The following is an 18,294-nucleotide window of genomic DNA, read 5'->3' as shown; positions in this document are numbered from 1 at the left end:
GTCCCCAGCTGTCTTGGTCAAGTCATGTAATCTAGCAAGAGTCCATTTCCTTGTCTATAAAGTAAGAATTAATAGGAACACCCATTTTATGTACCTCACAAACTGTTCCTACAAATCTAATCTATATAAATAAAAATGTAAATGTTCGTTTGTTCAAAATCTTAAATCTCCGAAAGTTCTTCACCGATTGCCTTGAAATTTTGACACAACGTTGCATTCGAATATGCATATGTTTTTATGTTTTTAAATACCTACTATTATATAGATGTCACACCTGTGACAGGTAAAAACATGCTTTTTTTGAAAAACAGCGCCATATGTTGGACTTAAAAGCAACACACGTTATACTAAATATTTTACGATTCCATTTTAATGTTATGGGAGAAATATAAATTGCACATGGCTGAAGGTATTTTCCATCGAATACACAAGGAAAATTCAAATATGAACATGGATTTCACAGCAGAAATCTACAATGAAGCGTTGATGATGATTGAAGATTTGTGCTTAGAAATTGCGAACAAAGTTCTCAATCAATTGGGAATGCCATCACTGAATCGATCTGCTGCTGCTTCATTTGATGTAGGATTGCATCGTGAACAAAATTACAACACGGGTTGATCTTTTGTCGTATGTGCAATCAAATATTCCTAAGCTAACGCTTGAGCAAAAAGGCATTTACAATCAAATAATGCAAACTGTCAATAACGGGGTTGGAGAAATCTTCTTCTTAGATGCACCAGGAGGAACTGGTAAAACGTTCCTAATTAGATTGATTCTGACATCAATTCAATCCCAAAATAACATAGCCTTAGCTCTGGCATCTTCTGAGTAGCTGCGGTATTGCTACCAGGTGGAAAAACTGCTCATTTCACTTTGAAATTGCCATTGAACCTGCAATTCATTGAAATTCCCACATGCAACATTTCCAAAGCATCTGGCATGGGAAAAGTATTGCAGAAATGCAAACTTATTGTTTGGAATGAATGCACAATGGCACACAAAAAAATCGCTCTAGGCTCTTGATCAATCATTGCAAGATTTGCGTGGAAACATCAGACCATTTGGGAACACATTAATATTGCTTGCAGGAGATTTCAGGCAAACATTATCTGTAATTCCTCGATCGACACCAGCGGATGAAATAAATGCTTACCTGAAATACTCTACTTTGTGGCGACACGTAAAGACATTAAAATTAACTACAGATATGCATGTCCAGCTGCAAAACAATCGATCAGCTGAGATATTCTCACATCAATTGCTGGAAATTGGGAACGGAAAGGTGCTTGTTGATCTGACCTCAGGACGAATTTCATTGCCTCATAACTTCTGCAATTTAATGACGTCAAAAGAAGAATTGATTGAAGAAATATTTCCCAATATTCAAACCAATTATAAGAATCACAATTGGCTGAGTGAATGAGCTATTCTTGCAGCCAAGAACAAAGACGTCTATGAACTTAACAATATTATTCAGTTTAACATTCAAATTGAGGCAGTCACATACAAGTCCGTTGACACTATTGTGGAAACAGATGAAGCAGTTAATTATCCAACAGAATTTTTGAATTCACTCGATCTGCCAAGGATGCCACTGCATATACTGCAATTGATAATCCGCATGCCAATTATCATGTGGCTAAATATCAACCAGCCAAAGCTTTGCAACGGCACACGGCTTGCAGTAAGAAAATTAATGAGCAACCTCGTAGAAGCAACAATCTTGACAGGACCTTTCAAAGGTGAAGATGTCCTCATTTCTCACATTCCTATGATTCCAACGGATATGCCATTTTAATCTAAGAGATTGCAGTTCTTAATTCGGTTGGCGTTTGCAATCACCATCAACAAAGCTCAGGGCCAATCTTTAGAATTGTGCGCTTTAGATCTAGACACAGATTGCTTCTCACACAGACAATTATATGTTGCGTGTTCTAGACTCAGCAAACCAGATAATCTCTATATCTGCACAGACAATGGAACAACAGAAAATATTGTATACCCATAAGCATTGTGAAATTAAACATATTAGAAACGTGCACTTTCTCTTTTTCTTTCTTTTCCACTTACCCAGTCTGAACCACAGCAATGTGTGGCCGGGTACAGCTAGTATACTAATAAAAGTATTTTGTAAATTATATAAATATTATAAAAACTCAGTAATAAAACAATTTTGTTATTTTCATTATTGATTCAAATCTGTACTCAGATAATTATAGAGCTCCCTACTTATATTTACCACAAAGATGAAGTTTATATAATTAGTATATAGTTCTTCATAAGCACATAAGAACTGTTGAAAAAATATAGCTATATATCATCTAACCACATGCAATGAAAACACTTTTGGGAAAGAGTTCCAGATAGTCACTAAGCCTAAATAGAAATCCAAATGGGCTGTCTGGCTTACTTTTCTTTCTTTTCTTTTCTTTTTCTTTTCCTTTCCTTCCTTCTTTCCTCCCTTCTTTCCTCCCTCCCTCTTTTCCTCCTTCCCTCCCTCCCTCCCTCCCTTTCCCTTCCCTTCCCTCCCTTCCTTCCTTCCTTCTTTCCTTCCTTCCTTCCTTCCTTCCTTCCTTCCTTCCTTCCTTCCTTCCTTCCTTCCTTCCTTCCTTCCTTCCTTCCCTCCCTCCCTATGTTTGTTTCAAAATGTGATTTCTGATCTTGCTCCAGTAAGAGAAACTAGCTTGCAAAGAGGAATGGAGTCCGAACAGGAAATGGCAAGAAGTCTTTTGAAGACATCATCTATGTCTATAAGGAAAAACCTTCTACATCAAACGGGATTGTCACTTTATAATACTTCTCATGGCTTCCATGAGGAAGAAGTTAAAAAAAAAACTTCAACAGTTTCCTGGTGAATCCATTGACCTTCAGAAGGAAGACAGTGGCATTGGCGTTCTTACTCTGAACAATCCAAGTAAAAGGAATGCCTTTTCTGGTGTTATGATGCTACAACTTTTGGAAAAAGTGACTGAATTGGAAAATTGGACAGAGGGGAAAGGTCTCATCGTTCACGGGGCAGAAAATACTTTCTGCTCAGGATCTGATCTGAGGGCTGTGAAAGCACTAGCAACTCCAGAGGATGGAGAGGAATTATGTATGTTCATGCAAAACACCTTAACAAGATTAATGAGACTTCCTTTATTAAGTGTTGCACTGGTTCAAGGTTGGGCATTGGGTGGAGGAGTAGAATTTATTACAGCATGTGATTTCAGATTAATGACTAGAGAGAGCGAGATCAGATTTGTTCACAAGGAGATGGATATAATACCAAGCTGGGGTGGTGCTACATGGCTGGCTGATATTATCGGCGGTAGGCAAGCTCTCAAAGTATTAAGTGGGGCCCTCAAACTGGATTCAAAACAAGCTTTAAACCTAGGAATGGTTGATGAGGTCTTGCAGTCTTCGGATGAGACTGAGTGTCTAGAACAGGCATGAGAGTGGCTAAAGCAGTTTATCAAAGGGCCACCGGAAGTAATTAGAGCCTTGAAAAAATCTGTTACTTCAGGCAAAGAGCTTTGTTTCCAGGAGGCATTACAGACAGAAAGAGATCTTTTAAGAACACTTTGGGATGGGCCCGCAAATTTGGAGGCTATTGCCAAGAAAGAATATTTTGTAAATAGTTTTTAAATATGATGAACTTATTACTCCAATGATTGATAATTTGTAGAAAAGTTACTGTGAAGGATACCACTAGTATTTGGGTTTAAAAACTTCTTTTGAATACCTAAACTCATTAGCATAATTTTCAGTATACTGTCATCTCCCCCTTACCTGTGGCGGATAGATTTCATGACCCCAGTGGATGCGAATGATACTGAACTCTCTGTATACTGGTTTTTTTTCTTTATGTACATACCTATGATGAAGTTTAATATATAAATTAGGCACAGTAAGAGATTAATAATAAACAATTTACTGTAATAAATAATGTAAAAAAATGTGATTTCTTTAAAATATAATACAGAATCATGAAAATTTGATGTATGAGACACGTTAGCACTGCGTCTCACCTGTCTTCTTTGACTAGGGAAAACTGGGTAGCTAAATTCCCCACTTCCAAACTTTAGGGCATAACACAAATTGGAGTTGTGGATTATGAAGCATTCTCAGGAAAAGGTGTGCTTTTCCAGCATCCTGACCAATCATAGTAGACTGAGGAGGAAAAACTCTTTGGTGGAAAAGTGCTAAAAGGAATGAGCTCTGCAGCAATCCAGCCTGTCCCCTAACCTCAAAAATAATGGAAAAATTAGGGGGACCACATTCCCTCTCTAGAGGAGCCTGTGCTGTTTACAGGTTAACTCCTGGGCTTTAGGATCACTTAATAACTGTGTATGTTTATGGGCAATGGACTTACCTCTCTGTGCCTCTGATTTCTCATCTTTATAATGGAGATAATAGAACAACTCAAAAGGATGCTGGAAGGAGTTAAAAGGTATGTGTACTGAGTTAGCAGCTTTCCTGGCACATGGCAGGGGCTCAACAAATGTCTCTTACTACTATTACTAAACATAGCAATAAAAATGTGTCTTTTTATTTCCCTTTTAGACCTTAGGGCAGTGATTCTCAAAGTGTGTGCCAGGGTGCACTGGTGCACCCTAGAAGATTTCCAGGTGCACCCTATGGTATTCCAGAGATATATGTGCCTGTTAGGGACCAAAAAACCAACAGGGTTTTTAGGGTTTTTGGAGTTTAGATTTTGGGGGGACAGAGGTGTGGGGAATTGGCTGTAAGCTGACAGTCTGCTCAACCAACCCCCCACCTCACTTGCCTGATTAGGTTGCAAAAGGCTGTTAAGCTGTGGTGCTGGATTGTTTACACTACCCCCCATGTTCCCCAGAAAGACTGGAGGAAAGTTTCTTCTATCCTTTGGTGTCAAGTTAAGATGATATGTATGGTGGGGGTTTTCTGCACTCAACACAATTAAGAGTAAAAAGAGAGGAGTTCTTCAATGTATTGATGAGGAAATGAGAGTTTGCCTTTCAAGTATATGCCCAAACATAGAAGAAATCACTAGGACACATCAGGCTCATGTTTCTCATAAACACAAGAATGAAAAACCTTAATATATTCATGTCAGGATCTGCAGAATTTACTAAATCTTACTAAGAACAATAACTTTTTTGTCGTTTTTTTAATTTTTTAACCCCTCTTTTTTACAAATTCTAAAAAGCATAACTCAAAAAAATGTAACATAAAAATGTTTTTTAATGTCAGAATAAAATTAATTTTGTCGTATTTATTTTGTTTAATTACCATAAAAGCATGCTTAGACTTTCTATTTTTTTCTTTAATATTTGACTTATTATAACATATTTCTCAGAAATTTGTATATAGTGTGCCTACAATTATTTGTAGGATTTTTTTTTTCTTTTTGTATTTTTCTGAAGCTGGAAACGGGGAGGCAGTCAGACAGACTCCCACATGCACCCAACCGGGATCCACCCGGCATGCCCACCAGGGGGCGACGCTCTGCCCATCTGGGGCATTGCTCTGTTGCGACCAGAGCCAGTCTAGCGCCTGAGGCAGAGGCCATGGAGCCATCCCCAGCGCCTGGGGCCATCTTTGCTCCAATGGAGCCTTGGCTGTGGGAGGGGAAGAGAGAGACAGAGAGGAAGGAAAGGGGGAGGGGTGGAGAAGCAGATGGGCGCCCCTCCTGTGTGCCCTGGCCGGGAATCGAACCCGGGACTTCCGCACGCCAGGCCGATGCTCCACCACTGAGCCAACCGGCCAGGGCCTATTTGTAGGATTTTAAATGTGCCCCGACTTCAAAAAGTTTGAGAATCACTGCCTTAGGGTCACAGAGTTTTCAGGATGCTCAAATTGACAATACAGAAAGGAATGTTTAATTGTTGTTTCATGAGATACTCCTTTTGCCTGGAAAGCTAAGTACCCATCAATGACCCTGAATTTAACCTGTTCCAATAAATATTATATTAAAGTTCCAATGGACTAACTTATGGGAAGTCTTTAACTTTCAAAGAAAACCTTCAGTTGCATTATTTTTTTCTTTCTGATTAAATAGAAAGAGGAGTTGGGAAAGGTTTCAGAAAGTTGTGAAATGAGGTGGGTATTTAAACCAGTAGAAGTAAAATAGGTAGAAACTAGGGATAAAATCATTAATTATGAATTAAACAATTAAGTAAATATAGAGAAAAGATTAATACCACTGATTGATAAACAGTAAATGTTATAGAAATGTTAGCTAACAGTAGTACAATCATCATTGTCATCATCATCATCTAGATCAGTGGTCCCCAACCTTTTTTGGGCCACGGACCGGTTTAATGTCAGAAAATATTTTCACGGACCAGCCTTTAGGGTGGGACGGATAAATATATCACGTGACCGAGACAAGCATCAAGAGTGAGTCTTAGATGGGTGTAACAGAGGGAATCTGGTCATTTTTAAAAAATAAAACATTGTTCAGACTTAAATATAAATAAAACAGAAATAATGGAAGTTATTTATTCTTTCTCTGCGGACCGGTACTGGTCCACGGCCTGGGGGTTGGGGACCACTGATCTAGATAATTGGAGTCATCATAATACTAACCACCTCCTGTCTCTTGTAGGTGGTGATTGCACAGGCTGATGTTACTGATAGCTTCAACAAATTTGAGTTTCAAAGGTCCTATTTAGTAAAAACCCAGGAACATCAAGATAAAACATGAATGATTACCTAACTTACTCAGTCTAGCACACTTTCTTTATCCAGCTAAAATATTGGGCCATAAGTTAAAACTTTGTAATAAGAGAGGGTGGTAGATGGATGAGATAGATAAAGCCCTTTCTTTTTTTATTTACTTATTTAGAAAATTAAATTTAGTGGGGTGACATTGATCAATAAGAGTACATACTGCCTGACCAGGCGGTGGCGCAGTTGATAAAGTATTGAACTGGGATGCAGAGGACCCAGGTTCGAGACCCTGAGGTCGCCAGTTTCAGCGCAGGTTCATCTGATTTGAGCAAAGCTCACCAGCTTGGACCCAAGGTTGCTGGCTTGAGCAAGAGCTTACTCCGTCTGCTGAAGGCCCATGGTCAAGACACATATGAGAAAGTAATCAATGAACAACTAAGGTGTTGCAACGAAATATTGATGATTGATGCGTCTCATCTCTCTTTGTTCCTGCCTGTCTGTCCCTATCTGTCCCTCTCTCTGACTCTCTCTCTGTCAATGTAAAAAAAAAAAAAGAGTACATCGGTTTCAGGTAAACATTTCTATAGCATTTGAACTGTTGTGTTGTGTGCCCATCACCCAAAGTCAAATCATTTTCCATCATCATATACTTTGTCCTCCTGTGCTCCCTTTTCCCTAGCCCCTTTCCCCCAATAACTACTTCACTTTTATGTATGTCCATGAGTCTCAGTTTTATATCCCACCTATGTGTGAAATCATATAGTTCTTAGCTTTTTCTGATTTACTTATGTCAGTATAATGTTCTCAAGGTCCATCCATGTTGTCATAAATGGCAATATGTCATCATTTCTTATGGCTGAGTATTATTCCTTTGTATATATGTGCTACATCTTCTTTATCCAATCCTCTATCGAAGGACACTTTGGCTGTTTTCATTTCGTGATCACTGTGAATAATGCTGCGATGAATGTGGGGATGGGCATGTGTCTTTATGTACCAATGTTTTTGAGTTTTCTGGGTAGATACCCAGTGGAGGGATTTTGCTGGATCATATGGTAGTTCTATTCTTAATTTTTTTAGGAACCACTATACTTTCTTCCATAATGGTTGTACCAGTTTACATTCCCACTAACAGTGAATGAGTTGGGAATTTTTCTCCACAGCCTCTCCAACACTTGTTATTACCTTGATGTCTTGATGATGATAGCTAATCTGACAGATGTGAGGTGGTATCTCATTGTAGTTTGATCTGCATTTTTCTGATAGCTAGTGAAGATGAACATCTTTTTATATATCTGTTGGCCATTTGTATGTCTTCTTGGGAGAAGTATCTGTTCAGGTCCTTCTCATTTTTTAATTGGATTGTTTGCTTGTTTGTTGCTGAGTTTTGTGATTTCTTTACATATTTTGGATATTAACCCATTAACAGACCTGTTTCTAAACATCTCATATTTGGTTGGCTGCCTGTTTGTTTTGTTGTATGTTTCTTTTGCTGTGCAGAAGCTTTTTAATTAATATAGTCCCATTCCTTTATTTTTGCCTTTACTTCCCTTGCCTTTGGGGTCAAATTCATAAAATGTTCTCTAGGGCCAAAATGTAATTTATTGTTTCAGATTTTTTATTTAGGTCTTTGATTCATTTTGAGTTAATATTTGTGCATGGGGATAAACTGTAATCAAGTTTCGTTCTTTTGCATGTGGCTTTCCAATTTTCCCAGCACCATTTATGAAGTGGCTTTCTTGTCTCCATTGTGTATTTTGGCTAATTTGTCAAAGATTGTCCGTGTGTGTGTGTGTGTGTGTGTGGTTTTATTCTGAGCTCTCGATTCTGTTCCATTGGTCTGTATGTTTGTTTTTCAGCCAATATTATGCTGTTTTGATTATCGTGGTTTTGTACTGTAATTTAAAGTCAGGTAGTGTGATACCTCCAGCTTCATTCTTTTTCCTCAGGATTGCTTTGGCTATTTGGGGTTTTGAATGGTTCCATACAAACCTGGTGACTTTCTGTTCTATTTCTTTAAAAAATGACATTGGGATTTTATTGAGGATTGCATTAAATTTGTATACTGCTTTGAGTAGTATGGCCATTTTAACTATGTTGATTCCTCTGATCTATGAACATGGAATATTTTTCCATTTTATTGTATCTTTTATAATTTCTTTTAATAATACTTTGTAGTTTTTAGTATATAGGTCCTTCACATCCTTTAAGTTTTATTCCTAGGTATTGTATTATTTTTTTGTTGTTGCAATTGTAAAAAGTATTGGTTTTGTTTTTTTGTGTTTTTTTTTAGTTCATTTTCTGAAGTTTCATTATTAACATATAGGAAAGCAATAGACTTTTGTATATTGATTTTGTATCGTGAAACTTTGCTGTATTAGTTTATTGTTTCTAATAGTTTTTTGGTGAAGTCTTTGGGGTTTCCTATATATAGGATCATGTCATCTGCAAAAAGTGATACCTTTACCTCTTTCCTGATATGGATGCCTTTTATTTTTTTCTCTTGCCTGATTGTTCTAGCTAAAAAACTTACAGTATTATGTTGCATAAAAGTGGAGAAAATGGGCCCCGGCCGGTTGGCTCAGTGGTTGAGTGTCAGCCTGGCGTGCAGAAGTCCCAGGTTCGATTCCCGGCCAGGGCACACAGGAGAGGCGCCCGTCTGCTTCTCCAACCCTCCCCCTCTCCTTCCTCTGTCTCTCTCTTCCCCTCCCGCAGCCAAGGCTCCACTGGAGCAAAGATGGCCCAGGTGCTGCGGATGGCTTCATGGCCTCTGCTTCAGGTGCTAGAGTGGCTCTGGTTGCAACAGAACAATGCCCCAGATGGGCAGAGCATCGCCCCTTGGTGGGCGTGCCAGGTAGATCCCAGTCAGATGCATGCAGGAGTCTGTCTGACTGCCTCCCTGTTTCCAGCTTCAGAAAAATACAAAAAAAATAAATAGATAAAAAGTGAAGAAAATGGGCAGCCTTGTCTTGTTTCTGATTTTAGAGGAAAAGCCTTTAGTTTTTCACCATTTAGTATGATATTGGCTGATGATTTCTCATACATGACCTTTATTATGTTGACATACTTTCCTTCTATACCCATTTTATTAAGTGTTTTAAACATAAATGGATGTTGTAGCTTATCAATGCCTTTCTGCATCTATTGATAGGATCATATGATTTTTATCTTCTGTTTTTTTGATGCGGTGTATTATGTCAATTGATTTACAAATGTTGAACCATCCTTGTACGCCTGGAATGAATCCCACTTGATCATGATATGTTATTTTTTTAATGTATTGTTATATTTGATTTGCTAGTATTTTGTTTAGGATTTTTGCATCTGTATTCATTAGAGATATTGGTCTGTAGTGTTCTTTTTTTGTGTGCTGTCCTTGCAGGGCTTTAGTATCAGGGTTATGTTGGCCTCATAAAATGTGTTAGGGACTATTGCTTCTTCTTCTATTTTTTGGAAGACTTTGAGAAAAATAGCTACCAAATCTTTGAATATTTGGTAGAATTCACTAGTGTAGCCATCTGGTCCTGGACTTTTGTTTTCGGGAGGTTTTTGATAGTTGTTTCTATTTCCTCCCTGCTTATGGATCTATTTAAGTTTCTACTTTGTTACTCAGTCTAGGAAAAATGTATAGTTCTAGGGATTTAGCCATTTTTTTCTAGATTGTTAAATTTGGTGGCATATAATCTTTCATAATATTCTAGTATGATCCTTTTAAATCTATGATGTCTGTGGTAATTTCTCCCCTTTCATTTCGGGTTTTGTTTATATGAGTCCTTTCTCTTTAGCCCTTAGTGAATCAGGCCAGGGAAACTCTTTCTTTAATTTATAAATTAAGGAATTAAAGAATGGAGGGGGAAAGTTGGCAGTAACTTTTTTTTTGGTAACAAAGACAGAGAGAGGGACAGATAGGGACAGACAGACAGGAAGGGAGATATGAGAAGCATCAATTCTTCGTTATAGGCAGTAACATTTTTTTAATCTTTTTTTTTTGTGACAGAGACAGGGAGAGCCAGAGAGAGGGACAAACAGGGACAGACAGACGGGAAGGGAGAAAAGATGAGAAGCATCAATTCTTCATTGCGGCCCCTTAGTTTCTCATTGATTGCTTTCTCATATGTGCCTTGACCGGCGGTCTACAGCAGGCCAAGTGACCCCTTGCTCAAGCCAGCGACCTTGTACTCAAGCTGGCGAGCCTTGCTCAAACCAGATGAGCCCACGCTCAAGCTGGTGACCTCGGGGTTTTGAACTTGTGTCCTCCACGTCCCAGTTTGACGCTCTATCCACTGCACCACCATCCGGTCAGGCAGCAGTAACTTTTTATAGAACAAAGTCAATGTGCTTAGGAGTTTCATGCCAGGATATCTGAAGGCAATAGAAATGAAATGTCAGATATGGGCTGTTTATTAATTACCATAGGATAAGTTATGCTGTAAAACCAACAACGATCCTCTCTCAGTGGATTGACACATAGCAAGTCTGCTATGAGTTCAGGCAGCTCCTTTTAAAATGGTGATTTGGGGACATAGTCTAATTCCCCCTTACAGCTATGCTGAACAAATATAGGAAAGAGAGAACTGGAAAGTCAAACACCTTTTAATAAATGCTTTGACCTAGAAGTGACGCACATCAGTTCTATTTCTCCTTAAAACTCATTGACCACAATTAGACATATGACCTTATTTAACTATATGGCTATTTGGGAATCTGTGGGCATATATGTGTATTTGGAGAGCATTGTCTTTGCACAATGAGTCACAACGGTTCAGCTATATTATAATTGTTTTTTTATTAAAAAGGATTCTTTTTGCCAAAGTGGAAAATGGGGAAAATGCTATTGCATTATTTTTTTCATTTTGAATAATTTCTACTAGTTAGATTCACTCTTCTTAGTATAGACTGAAAAGTTATTGTTTTTTTTTTTTTAAATTGTGTTCCCTATGACTTGGTACCACTGCTGACAATAATAGTATTAAATAAATAAATAGGCCCTGGCTGGTTAGCTCAGTTGGTTAAAATATTGTCTGGAAACCACAGGTTTCAGGTTCAATCCTTGGTCAGGGCACACACGGGAAGCAACCAATAAATATCGATATATGATTGAGTGGGATAACAAATGAATGTTCCCCTTTCCCATCCCCTCTCTTTCTCCCTTCCTCTCTCTGTTTCTCTAAAAATCAATAAATAAATAAAAAAATAAAGCCCTGGTCAGATAGGGCTTCATTGGTTAGTTGGAACATCATATCAAAGTGCAGGAGTTGCTGGTTCAAGCCCCAGTCAGGGCACATACAGGAACAGCCTGATATTCCTGTCTCTCTCATCCTCCCTTTCTCACAAATAAATAAATAAATGAATGGATGGGTGGATGGACTCTTTAGATAGAGCCAATACAGATTATCTACCTTGTTGCTACCAGAGCTTCATTCTAGTAATTAAATTGATTTTATTAAAAATATAAATTTATTTTATTATTTAAGGTATTACATGAGGGAACGGTAATCATATTGACTCAATTCTTTTATTGTTTACAAAAATGAGACAGTACTATCTATTTATAATGTACATTAAACTACTTGACATGTCACTTACCATTTTATTTACACAAGAGTTTTTCTTTTATCATTCTCAGTGTCTCACTAAAAAGTCTTCTTTTTGCCCTAGAGATGTTTTATAAGAAAAAAATAAAGCTCACATTATTTTCTCCATATATTATGATCTTGGTTTATTGTTCCCAGGAGTCTATACAATTTTAATTCATATTAAAGTAAAATAATTAATTCAGCTGATCTTAAGGAAATAAATAACATTCATATCCACTTTAAATATTTTTGTGATTGTTTAATTTCTTATTTATTAACAGGAGAAAATCTTGAGAACCACTCTTCTCCATGTCTTTCTCCATTTTGCAGGTCCTGTCATTGATGACATTGCATGTACACCTTTATAACCTTTAAACACCATCTTAGTTGCCAAAGAAACACAATCCTCCTTTCTCTTTTTTCTAGCAAAGACATATATAACCCACTCAAGCACAATTCCTGGCATATAGTATTTATTCAAATAGGTCTGATTTCTGAATTGCCAGACTCTCCAAAATGATAGCCAATCATAGTTTCTGCAAAATTGTAATTGGTGTAAATGAAATCCATTTACATCATTCATATCCATAGTTTATAAATATATATGCCCAGATGGATCACCATCCATAAAAATTACTAATGATTTAAAGTTTTAATGGAAATAAATGTGTTGATTTCAAAATTCCATTATAGCATTTCTCTTAGAAACATAATCAATAGTGCTATTGGTCAACAGCTTACTCCAATAAAATCAGTATGCTGCAATTAATTCAGGTCTTGAATTCCACTTCCCAACAGTAATAGTAAAATTTTATTAACTCATAATGCTTGGGTATTCCCATAGCCAAGGTTCTCTAGGATAGCAGTCATCAAATGTGTTACCAGAACAGAGTAGAGTATAACAGTCAAGCATGAGGCATGCTGTACTGCAGTGGTCCCCAACCTTTTCTGGGCCACGGACCAGTTTAATGTCAGAAAATATTTTCACGGACCGGCCTTTAGGGTGGGATGGATAAATGTATCACATGACCGAGACAAGCGTCAAGAGTGAATCTTAGACAGATGTAACAGAGGGAATCTGGTCATTTTTAAAAAATAAAACATCGTGCAGACTTAAATATAAATAAAACGGAAATAATGTAAGTTATTTATTCTTTCTCTGTGGACCGGTACCAAATGGCCCATGGACCGGTACCGGTCTGCGGCCCGGGGGTTGGGTACCACTGCTGTAGAGGATGTGGAGCAATGGGAACTCTCATTTTATCACTGGTGGGAATACAAAATAGTGTAGCCACTTTGGAGGACAGTTTGATGGTTTTTTACAAAACTAAATATACTTCTATCATATAATCTAGCAATTGCACACATTGGTATTTACTCAAAGAAGTTGAAAACTTATGTCCACACAAAAACCTGCATACAGATGTTTATTCATAATTGCCAAAACTTGGAAGCAACTAAGATATTCTTCAATAGGTGAATGGATAAATAAACTGGTACATCCAGACAGTGCTAAAAGGAAATGAGCTATCAAGCCATGAGAAGACATGAAGGAAACTTAAATGCATATTACTTAAGTGAAATAGGCCAATATGAAAAGGCTATATGTTTTATGATTCCAAGTATGTGACATTCTGAAAAAGACAATCCTCGGGAAACAGTAATAAGATCAGTGGTTCCAGAGGTTGGGTGTGGTGAGGGGTAAAGGAGGGAGAGAGATAGCCGCTGCACAGAGGAGTTTTAGAGCAGTAGCACTGTTTGATGCTATTGGATATGTATGTCATTATATATCAAATAGCCACAGACTATATGACACCAGGAGCGAGCCCTAATGTAAATTATGGGCTATGGTGATTATGACTTGTCAATTTAGGTTCATCAGTTGTAACAGATGTTTCACTCTGGTGAAGGATATTGATAATGGGGGATACTATGCATGCGTGGAGGCAAGGGTTTTATAAAAAATCCCTGTACAGCTCCCCTCAATTTTGCTGTGAGCCTAACTGCTTTAAGACAACTTATTTCTTTTAAAAAGGGATGGAGGACTCCTAAGATTTTTTATTTAAAAGCATGAAGAAAAAGCTAGCTTAAAATTCATAAAATCCAAACCCTACATTTCAGAGCCAAGGAAAGGGAAGTTCACAGAGAGAGAGTAAGAGCCTTCTCTCAAGTGAGATAAGACTCCAACATTAGGAAAATTTCCCAAGCAAAACTATTGCTCCTATTTTTACAAAAGGGAATAAAGCATAAAGTATATGTGTAAAAGTGTGGTTAGGGTACAGGCAAACAAGTCTAATTTGATATAATCTGTTCATATTTATGCAAAATGAAGTAACTATAAGACTATTTTACACCAAAGGTAGATTTACCCTGAACTGTCTAGGCAATTGGAGCTGTGTAAAAAATTTTTCTTGAATTATCTAAATGATTGCCCTAATTCTCTACTTCACTTTAAGCAAGGACACCAATATAAAGTAAAAATTTTAAATAGTATACCTTTTTGACAGCTACCTCTATTTTAAGAGCTTATTAATATTTATACTTCAATATTAAGTTTCCAGAGCCTAATCAGGTGGCAGAGAGGGACCAAGGATTCTGAAAAAGGAACTTTTTAAATGTAGCTGATTCATCAGCAAACTAAACCCAGAAAACCTACAAAATTTGTGACTTGACTCCGAACGGCAAGTCTGACCTGCTGAGCTAATAGCTTCCAGTCAGTTCATTTGCCTGCTTTCATTATCTTAAACTCATTGAGAAATTTTCCAAAATTGCCATACAGATCATTTATTCATTCTGTCACATTTACCAAGAAACAACATGCCTATAAAGAGACCTAAGGAAAATTCCATTCATCTTTCATCTACCACCTACCCGAACATTCAGGATAGATTATACTCTCTCTTATTTTTTTTATGTCATTAATAAAAGCATTGGTGCATTTTAAACAGTAAAGAGCACCACTCAACTGTCTCTAGGATGCTAGGGCACTCTTCTTTGGCTGCCCAGTTCAGTATATTTTAAATGTTTAGTGTTCTCTTCATCTGAAACTAAACAACTTGAGGCTTTTTATTTATTTTTATTTTATTTTTGAAACATTTCTAGCCTACAGACCAGAACATAAAAAATTATAGACTCCTCGGCCCTGGCCAGTTGGCTCAGTGGTAGAGCGTCGGCCTGGCGTGCAGGAGTCCCGGGTTCGATTCCCGGCCAGGGCACACAGGAGAAGCGCCCATCTGCTTCTCCACCCCTCCCCCTCTCCTTCCTCTCTGTCTCTCTCTTCCCCTCCCGCAGCCAAGGCTCCATTGGAGCAAAGTTGGCCTGGGCGCTGAGGATGGCTCTGTGGCCTCTGCCTCAGGCGCTAGAATGGCTCTGGTTGCAACAGAGCAGCGCCCCAGATGAGCAGAGCATCGCCCCCTGGTGGGCATGCTGGGTGGATCCCGGTCAGGCGCATGCGGGAGTCTGTCTGACTGCCTCCCCATTTCCAACTTCAGAAAAATACAAAAAAAAATTTATAGACTCCTCTATCCTCACCACCAAAATTAAAAATGTTAACTTTTTACCTTATGTGCTTTAACCTTCTATTCATCTATCTACCTAAATCTCTCTCTCATCTTCCCCATCTTCTGTAAAAGTAGATCACCCTGTAAAGCAGGGGTCCCCAAACTACGGCCTGCAGGCTGCATGCGGCCCCCTGAGGCCATTTATCCGGCCCCCGCCATATTTCCGGAAGGGGCACCTCTTTCATTGGTGGTCAGTGAGAAGAGCATAATTCCCATTGAAATACTGGTCAGTTTGTTGATTTAACTTTACTTGTTCTTTATTTTAAATATTGTATCTGTTCCCATTTTGTTTTTTTACTTTAAAATAAGATATGTACAGTGTGCATAGGGATTTGTTCAGTTTTTTTTATAGTCCGGCCCTCCAATGGTCTGAGGGACAGTGAACTGGCCCCCTGTGTAAAAAGTTTGGGGACCCCTGCTGTAAAGTCTGTGTATCATACCCATGAACGAGGCGAAGAAGGTGGAGGAAGAGGAGGGACAGAAAGAAAAAAGAGGAGATGATGCAAGATGAGGAGGAGAAAAAAGTAGGGGAAAAGGTATTATAGTATTTTCCAAATTTATTGCAAAGAACATATATTACTTTTGTAATAAGAAAAAATCGTTTAAAAATAAAATTGAAACTATAATATTATCTTCAATTTCAACGGCGTGCAAATGAAAAATATTTTTTTTTTAATAAATGGAAACTTTTTTTTTTTTCAGAGACAGAGAGAGAGAGTCAGAGAGAGGGATAGTTAAGGACAGACAGACAGGAACAGAGAGAGATGAGAAGCATCAATCATTAGTTTTTCGTTGTGACACCTCAATTATTCATTGATTGCTTTCTCATATGTGCCTTGACGGTGGGGCTACAGCACAGAGAGTAACCCCTTGCTCGAGCTAGCAACCTTGGGTTCAAACTGGTGAGCTTTACTCAAACCAGATGAGCCCACGCTCAAGCTGGCAACCTCGGAGTCTCAAACCTGGGTTCTCCGCATCCCAGTCCAATGCTCTATCCACTGTGCCACTGCCTGATCAGGCGGAAAATATTTTTGAAAGGTTGTTTGAAATAGGCAAAAAATAAATAAAAGGAACCTTGACCTAAACTTCACACCTTAATATAAATTTAACTCAAAATAGCTCATAGATCTAAATATAAAATTCAAAACCATAAAACTTTTAGATAAAAACATGAGAAACTTCATAACCTGGAGTTAGGCAAACCGTTCTTAGACATGACACCAAAGACACTATTTCTAAGAGGAAAAAAAATCAATAAATTGGACTTTATCAAAACTAAAAACGTTTGTGCTGAGAAAGACTCTGTTAAGAGGATGAAAAGATAGCCTGACCTGGTGGTGGTGCAGCAGATAGGGCGTCACCCTGGGATGCTGAGGACCCAGGTTCAAAACCCCAAGGTTGCCAGCTTGAGAGCAGGCTCACCTGCTTGAGCACTGGGTCGCAAGCTTAAGTGTGGGGTCACTGGCTTGAGCCCAAGGTCATTAGCTTAGGCCCAAGGTTGCTGGCTTTAGAAAGGGGCCACTAATGTGGCTGGAGCCCCCCAATCAAGGCACATCTGAGAAGCAATCAATGAACAACCAAAGTGCCGCAACTACGAGTTGATACTTCTCATCTCTTTCCCTTCCTGTCTGTCTGTCTGTCTGTTGGTCTATCACAAAAAAAAAAAAAAGGAGAAAAGGAGGATGGAAATAAAAACCACAGACTGGAAAAAATACTTAGAAGTCATATAATTGACAAAAGATTTGTATCCAAAACATATAAATACATCTCTAAACTCAACATACAATCCAGTTAGAAGTTAGACAGCAGACTTAAACGGATGTTTTACTAGACAGTATATGAATGACAAGGAAGCACCTGAAGAGAGCCTCAATATCTTTAGCCATACAGGAAATGCAAATGAAAGTGACAAGGAGATAGATCCCATTATAGACCTACTAGGGTGGCTAACGGAAAAAAGTACTGGTTTGCCTGACCTGTGGTGGCGCAGTGGATAAAGCATCGACCTGGAAATGCTGAGGTCGCCGGTTCGAAATCTTGGGCTTGTCTGGTCAAGGCACATATGGGAGTTGATGCTTCCAGCTCCTCCCCCCCTTCTCTCTCTCTGTCTCTCCTCTCTCTCTCTCTCTGTTTCTCTCTCTCTCTCTCTCTCTGTCTCTCCCTCTCCTCTCTAAAAAAAAAAAAGTACTGGTAATATCAAGTGCTGGAATAGATACAGAGCAAATCGACCCTTTTGTTACTACTTCTCATGAGTCTTAAACTATTTCAAAAGTAAAAGTTACTTTATAAAAAGTGGTGAGAGCAGAAGTCTGGTTTCGGGATTGGTCAGGGGCAGGGAGATGAGAAAGCAGAGTCAATGAGTAAAGATAACTGGAAAATTATCTGACTAGTTATCTTCATAGAACATGGCCCCTCAGCAGTGGACCTGGGCAGGCAATCCTGAGCTGGGGAGCAGCAGCCTGTGCCAGCATACTGCTAAAGAACAACTTCTTAGGATTGACACACTAAAACACTTATAC

At 38.4% G+C, this 18,294-nt stretch overlaps 1 pseudogene; it reads left to right on the top strand.

Annotated features, from left to right (window-relative positions):
- The first annotated feature begins 2,666 nt into the window (after nucleotides 1-2,666).
- Nucleotides 2,667-3,630, top strand: LOC136383156 (ethylmalonyl-CoA decarboxylase pseudogene; annotated as a pseudogene).
- Nucleotides 3,631-18,294: the final 14,664 nt, after the last annotated feature.

This window comes from Saccopteryx leptura, chromosome 11 (assembly GCF_036850995.1).
Source record: "Saccopteryx leptura isolate mSacLep1 chromosome 11, mSacLep1_pri_phased_curated, whole genome shotgun sequence".
Taxonomy (NCBI): domain Eukaryota; kingdom Metazoa; phylum Chordata; class Mammalia; order Chiroptera; family Emballonuridae; genus Saccopteryx; species Saccopteryx leptura.
This window is presented reverse-complemented; position numbering and strand designations above follow the sequence as displayed.